The 7500-nt window shown below is 36.4% G+C and overlaps 1 long non-coding RNA gene across 1 annotated transcript in view; it reads left to right on the top strand.

Moving 5' to 3' along the window:
* Positions 1 to 7500, top strand: part of LOC137973538 (uncharacterized) — a 15549-nt gene that overhangs the window by 805 nt on the left and 7244 nt on the right. The window contains exon 2 of the long non-coding RNA XR_011117272.1: positions 3265 to 3341. This is a non-coding gene — a long non-coding RNA (uncharacterized lncRNA). The remainder of the gene's footprint in view (positions 1 to 3264; positions 3342 to 7500) is intronic.

Genomic DNA, 7500 nt, shown 5'->3' with positions numbered 1-7500 from the left:
CAATCATGTCTTTGTTTAGACTGCTAGAAAGTTGTCAATTTTAGTTGTCAATTTGTTGAATCCATTTTTGTGACTATTGCCATCATCACTTGCTTCAGATAGGAAGGGACAAAACATAGACCCCTGGTTGATGGACCCCCCCTCCCCCTTTTTTTGCTAAAAAATGCCCCAAACCTTGTTAATTAGCTTTTTAACCTTCACTTTGTGACAATGTTTAGATTGGGTAAGGATTAAGTGCATGTTGAAACTGAACGGTGTCCCATGATTTGATTTAATTTAATATACATGTATATGATTAATATTTATTTCAACAAAATAATAATGTCATTATCAGTTATATGTTGTTTCATTTTGCATTACTAAGAGTGATTTTATATTACCCAAAGACAAAAAATAACGGTATCATTTGTCATTGGTATTTTTTTGTTATTTTCTTGTTCATGTTGAGGCTGGCTTACTTTGGAGTCCACTGTTAGGTGCATCAGATGACCTTTTTTTGAATAATTAAAAAATGTTTTCCTGTTCTGGAAAAAGCCAATCAGTTTCATGTCAATGAAATTAAGATAAATTGAGAGCCAATGAAAATGTTGGAAATCTGATATCCTTAGTACAGTTTTTAAGAATTAAGAATAAATTTTTCTATGAATGCATGTTGGAAATGAGCTAATAGTAAATAGCCAACGAGGCACCTAGTGTCAAGTTAGCTATAAGCAGTATGAATGTCTGGACCCTTGGACGCACCAATGATTGACAACTGATGATCATATTAGGTTATACAGCAAGGGGGACTTTTGTCTGATTGGTTGATAATTTACTTGTGCCCAGGCTTATTTGACACGCACGCGGGCGAAATAACAAACAAAATGGCACCTGAAGATGTCTCGTTCCATTGCTTGGTGCAGGAATTATTTATAGCAACAGCATCATGTACACCTTTTTTTCTTTCGGAATAGCAGTATTTTGGTGGTAAAACTTCTTTACAGTCTTTCGCTCTTGCGTGATCGAATTTTCGTCAGTGGCTTCATGCACAATTGAGTTGGGTAGATTTCCGAGTAAATGTTGTCATAGATCGATTGAGTGGGAGTTCAGCCGAGACTGCCCTGTCAGTGAAGTCTGCTAAGGTAAGATGAGTTCGCTATTCCTTTCGTTTTGTATATAATCTCAAGCTAAAATAAGTAAGCACAGCCTATTAAAATGTTCTTTTAACAATTAATGTATTTTACTTTCCTTTTTGTCAACGGAAAAAACCTTATAAGAAATGCCAGTGTTATTAACGTCCACTTCTTCACTGGTCAGTTCCTAAGTTTTAATTACCAGTTTCAACCAGCAACTTGTGTGGTGGTTTTACTATAACACCATGGATTGAAATCAGGGGTTAGATTATAGGGGAACTGTAGGAAGCTGCACAGTAGGTAGTTAATGAAGTTGCATGCAAGCTATTGTTATTTCCTATTTTTCTGTGTTTTTAAAATTGGATTGTTTTTCAGGGAAATTTTCCTATATTTTTTTGTGCCCATGGCTGGAGAAAAAATGTTGTAAGCTTGTGCTTCATGTTGACAAAACAATTTTTTTGAACCTCACAATGATGACTATAATTATGCATTTCCACTTAAATACTGCTATTTTGTTCCTACGTTTAGGCTAAAAGAAGCCTGATTTTCTTATTTTGTGACCCTTTTATCCACTTGACACCCTGTGAATAGCAATTTGTTGAAATTACCGTATACATTACGTGGAGGGAAATGCATGCATGCCAAAACACTGTAATTTATACAGATGAACTGCTAATTCACATGAACTCTGAACTACATGTACCAAATATTTATCACTTGCTTTGTGCCAACAAGTCAACTTGAAATTAAAATAAAACTCAATATTTTATCTTCCAACCTCATCAGAAAGTAAATTCAACTTACTTTAGCTGGTCAATGCCTTGAGCAACTTTCAATTTTAAGATATTTGGGTATGTCACTATGTCAATTAACCATCACCTTTCTTGGCATCATCATATTCATTATATTTGTGACAAGTGTATTACAGTGCGACGCGCCTTACCGTGGCCACCCAACAAACTTTCACATTCGACAACTACGTGTAAGTAAGTCAACTCAAACCCATTCAACGGTGTTCAACTTACAACCGTGCGAACGTTGCAAGGAAGGGTGACTGTCAATCAAATTCGTACACCCTGATTGGCATATAAGTTTTAAAAAACTTTGTTAGGTGGCCACGGTAAGGCGCGTCGCACTGTAACATCATAACTAACGTTAAGCATTATGTCAGTGAACATTGTCTAACCCTTTGACACCCAAACCGGCCAGTATTTTATATGTCCCCATTGACCCTTTGACACCTAACTCTGCCTAAACCGGCCAGACTTAGTATTTTACTCTGTCTAACGCCAGACGGTTTTACTTGTCAACGGGGAACCCCGTGGGAGGCAATGGGCTAATCAATATCTATTATTCGCTTATTTACCCATATTCACTAAATGGCTGCATATCCACATGCAAAATCTTAAAAAGACATAATGCAGGTAATCGGTAGGGACTGGTTAGTGCAGTAGTTTCACTTTAAAAGCATTGTTTTCATCAAGGCTGAGTACATCGGGGGAGTTTATTCCAGTCACAGGTTGTCTGTTAGCAAAAGCTGTATTTATATTTATCACACATTGTGGGGTAATTAAAAAGTTGTTAGAATCATCAAATGACATTCCCCTAGGGCAGGTCAAAAACACAGGTCACATTTGACAGGTCATTGTCTTACAGACATTTGACAGTTGTCAACTTGAATGTATTCACATTATTGATTGCAGTCACAAATATGTCACCTAGTTATGTCATAATTATTATTTTAATTAAGCATTTCACACAATTTTTAGGTATGATGACTTCCAAAAAATCAACTTGTACTTTCTTGAGAATTCTTGTAAATAACATTCATGACAAAATCTGTATAAACTACTTTAATGTTGAAATAATAATTCATGGGCAACCTGTGGAAATTTTGTAAATGGAGAGGGCCAATTGTTATAGTTCTTTGTCACAGTTAGTTATTAACTTGCACATATAAACCAAATTGGCTACCTCAATGTTGTACCCAATTCAAATCTCCTGTGGTAAGAGTCTTTGTGTATTGTATTTGCATCATAATGTAGCATTCACATTAAAATGATATGGAAATACCTGGAACATTTTAAGTAAATTTTACTTTTTAAGCCTCCAAAAGTTGTCTGTCCTCTGACTTTTTAAACTGTACATATAGATCCATAATTATGTCAAGGCTTGGATTGTGAATCTCACAAGGATCCTTTTGGAGTGCCTAGATCTCCCTTGGCTCAGGTAACACAATTTAACTGCCACATAATTATGTATTTTTACTAAGAGAATAATTACAGGAAAGTGCTTCTTGTATTTGTTAGTGATTTTTAAAGTTCATTCACCGTTGTGCACCTCACTGAAAATGCTGCATTTGCAAAACAGGGTTTAACACCTGAAAATTCCCTTAGCAACAATGTTAAACTTACAGCTATGTTAGTCCCCTCTTAAAAAATTCTATCTCGCAACTGCAAACAAATGGTTGTTTGACATTGTGACCCACAAAGTTTCACGCCATAACTGATATATGTCTGCTTAGATGGCTCTGCTTCGAAAGTTATTTTGACCAACGGGTGCACTACTTAAATACATTTTGCTTTCACCAAATTAAGTTAGTCCTTGAAAATCTTTCGACCAAGCTGATCCCCATATCACGATTTAGCTATCGAGTTATAAACAGAAATGCAGAGACATTCAAGTTTTCAAGTGCAATCTCATTCCACTCCCGAACTGTCGTATTGACAAGAAATGCCAAAATAAGTTAACGGAAGGATCCACAAAATAATCATTTGGCTTGAATTAAATCTAAGGTTTGTAGGACTTGATGCGAACGTTACATTTTATAATGGATTTATAGTTTTTAAAAACTAGCTATGTCAGAAAGTGTGAGGCTATAATACTTAGCTCTTATTAACCGAGCAGGAGGTCTGTATGGGAGAATCTTGACCGAGGTCGTGAGTACAGACAGAGCGCAGTGAAGTTAATAAGATGTTTATTATATGGCAAACAAGAACAATTTAATTCGTTTAATGTAACTGGTTTTTACTGAGTGACGTTTTGCTTGCGAACGGCGATGAGTGGCGATGAGCTGAACTTAATTCTGTCAAATTTTGCTTGTCATCCTCTCTTTTGTCATCATGCTGTTTGGCACTTCCATTATTAAATAGTGGTAGAAGAAAAGAGTCAATATTTTTGCATTTTAGTTTGCATCTTTTCACCGTGAAACATTTCCGGTCTAGATGCCGGTCTAGACCGCGGTTTTAGCCAATCAAATTCGTGAATTTTTTAGTTCCCAGTCTACAACTACATTTATTAAAGTCCATCAAAGGGAGGGCCATCACCGATAGACTATAACAGAAACCGAAAATAACAAATGAAATGCTATGTACAATATATGAAAATATAAATACAACTAAAATAAATATGAGATAAAAAGGGAGAATCCCATTAAATATTTCTACTTATAGCCTCCTTAAAACTTCTAGAATTATCAATTTCTAACAAATGGTTTGGTAATAAGTTCCAATTTACAATAAAAAGAATTCCTATATGCTTCAATGTTGGGTTGTAGTTCAAAAAATTTGTCTAGAAGATTATGTCTTAATTGTCTTTTCTTTCTCTCGACGTACGCTGGGAGTTCCATGTCAACTTCCCCATGGATAACTTTGTGGAGTAGAGCAAGTCGAGATTCTTTTCTTCTATCCTGGAGAGAAGGTCAATCAAGCTCATTCAATTCCTGTTTTACGGTCCCAGCAATTCTTCACAAAACGTGCAGAGCGCCTTTGAACAGCCTCAATCTGTTTGATATGTTTCACTTTCCAAGGGTTCCAGACTGTGCTAGCATACTCCAGGTGGGGTCTCACAAGTGACTTATAAGATAGATCTTTGATTAATTCAGAACAATGTCCAAGGTTACGTCTAAGAAAGCCTAGGGTCTGGTTAGCTTTATTAACTTAGATATCAATGTGATGACCACAATCCAAGGTATTACTCAATTCCACACCAAGATACGGGTGACGCAAAACTGATTTTAAAGTTTGACCCATTAATTTGTAATCATAAGTAACTGGTTCAGTTTTCCTAGTTATTTGCATAACAGAGCATTTGTTAGGATTTAACTGCATTAACCATTTGTTAGCCCATTGCTCAACAGCATACAAATCAGACTGGAGTGAGTTTGCTGATCCAATATTTTCTATGACACTATAAAGAATAGTGTCATCAGCAAACAAACGTATTGAAGATGAGCAATTATCACCAATGTCATTTATATATAAAAGAAACATCAGTGGTTCGAGCACTGTTCCTTGGGGCACACCAGACGATACGTAAACAGAGTTGGAGGAGGTACCATTAACTACTGTAACAGTTTGTTCCCTGCCGGTTAACCAAGTTGAGAGCCAGTTCTTGAGGTTTCCCCGAATTCCATAATAATCAAGTTTATGAATTAACCTCTGATGAGGCACCACATCAAAAGCCTTTGAAAAGTCCATGATGATAAGATCAGTTTGTTGCCCACAATCAAGTGACCGGATATTTCCTCAATCTTTGTGATGAGTTGAGTTTCACAGGATGATGATGTTTAACCAAAATGTTTTCAGACTCTAAGTGGGCCATTACATCATGGAAGATGATGTGTTCAAGGATCTTACAGGGCACAGCTGTTAAAGAGATAGGACGGTAATTGGCAGGGAGATGCTTACTGTCTTTCTTAAAAACTGGAATAATATTTGCTTTCAGCCAGTCACTAGGTAATTTGCCAGACTCCAAAGATTGAGTATACAGAAACTGAAGAAAAGGAGCAATTACATCTGCAGTTTCCTTAAGGACCCGCCACGGAATAAGGTCGGGGCCGTTAGCCTTCCTGGGGTCAATATTGGCTACTAATTTAACTATCCCTGGAACAGAGAACACTGTAGGTGAAATGTAAGGGTAATTGCTAGATCCAACAGTTGGCATATTCACAGTACTCTCATGTGTAAATACAGATTAAATTGTTGACTCAATAAGTTGGCTTTACCGATACTGTCAGTTCTCAACTCCATTTTCTTTAAGAGGACCAATTCCAACATCATGTGACTTCTTGGATTTGATGTAGGACCAGAAACGTTTAGTTGGAACTGGTTTGTTGGTGGTGTAATCTTTAGAAAAAGAAAGCAGGTCAGCAACATATTCATCATGAGCAGTAGTGAGCTGACTCTTTATTTGTTTCCTAATGATTTTGAAGTTCCTCCAATCAGTTGCATTTCCGGTCCTTTTGGCTTTATTATACAATCTTTGTTTCTTTCTTATCATGCGTTTGATAGAATTGTTTAACCAAGGTAGACTCCACCTACTACTAAGTTTCTTTTGCGAAATGTGATCATTGATGACTGTAGTGATTGTTTCTTTGAAAAACTGATAATTTTCGTCAACAGATTTAGAGGGGGCCACCATAGAAAGACAGTTGTCAAAATATTTCTTTAGGTCATTCCTTACAGCACTCATGTTTCCTCTTTTGAACATATAGACACATCTGGGTGGTTTTTTAATGATTGTCGGCTTCAGGTTTACATCGAAAACAAACAGGTTATGGTCACTCATTCCACTTTCAACCTTAACATTGGTTACCATATCAGGTTTTGTGGTGAAAACAAGATCAAGAATATTATTACCTCTTGTTGGTTCATGAACATGTTGAGACAAGGAATGATCGTTGACAATATCCAATAGTTAATTGTTGATCTCATTACCATACATGTATGTTGGATTTGACTGAATCAAACTATAAATCTTTGGAGTATGTGAGGATTGTCACTCTTTGGCAAGGTTACTATCATTAAAACCTTTCTGATTCCAAAAATGTTATATGTATCGTCTATTATTGAAACACCTTATGATATATTACGGAGGATGGAAAGGATGATTTACAAATTTTTGTGAAAGGGTCCAGATAAAGTTACAAGGAATTTAGTGATAAATACGTTAGAACAGGGAGGTTTGAATTTAACTGACATTGAGACGCAGATCAAAGCTTTGAGGTTATTTCAGGAGGTCCTTTTTCAACATGAGTCGTGTAGAAAATATAGGAACAATAAAGAGATTAAGATAAATAATAAAACTGTTTTTTACGCAACAAGGAAGAAAGAGAGTTATCAGCTATGCCAGCAAGAGTCTGAGTGAGGTGGAAAAACGGTATTCTCAAACCAAGAAAGAGGCGTTGGCAGTTGTTTGGGCGTGCGAACGTTTCCACGTGTACCTGTACGGCATTGAATTTGAACTGTATACAGATCACAAACCATTGGAGACAATATACTTAAACAAATCAAAGCCTTGTGCCAGAATTGAGCGGTGGATTCTGAGGCTACAACCTTAAAGTTTCAAAGTAAAATACCTGCCAGGAGAGCAGAACATTGCAGATTCG

The sequence above is a fragment of the Montipora foliosa genome, chromosome 10 (assembly GCF_036669935.1).
Source record: "Montipora foliosa isolate CH-2021 chromosome 10, ASM3666993v2, whole genome shotgun sequence".
Taxonomy (NCBI): domain Eukaryota; kingdom Metazoa; phylum Cnidaria; class Anthozoa; order Scleractinia; family Acroporidae; genus Montipora; species Montipora foliosa.
This window is presented reverse-complemented; position numbering and strand designations above follow the sequence as displayed.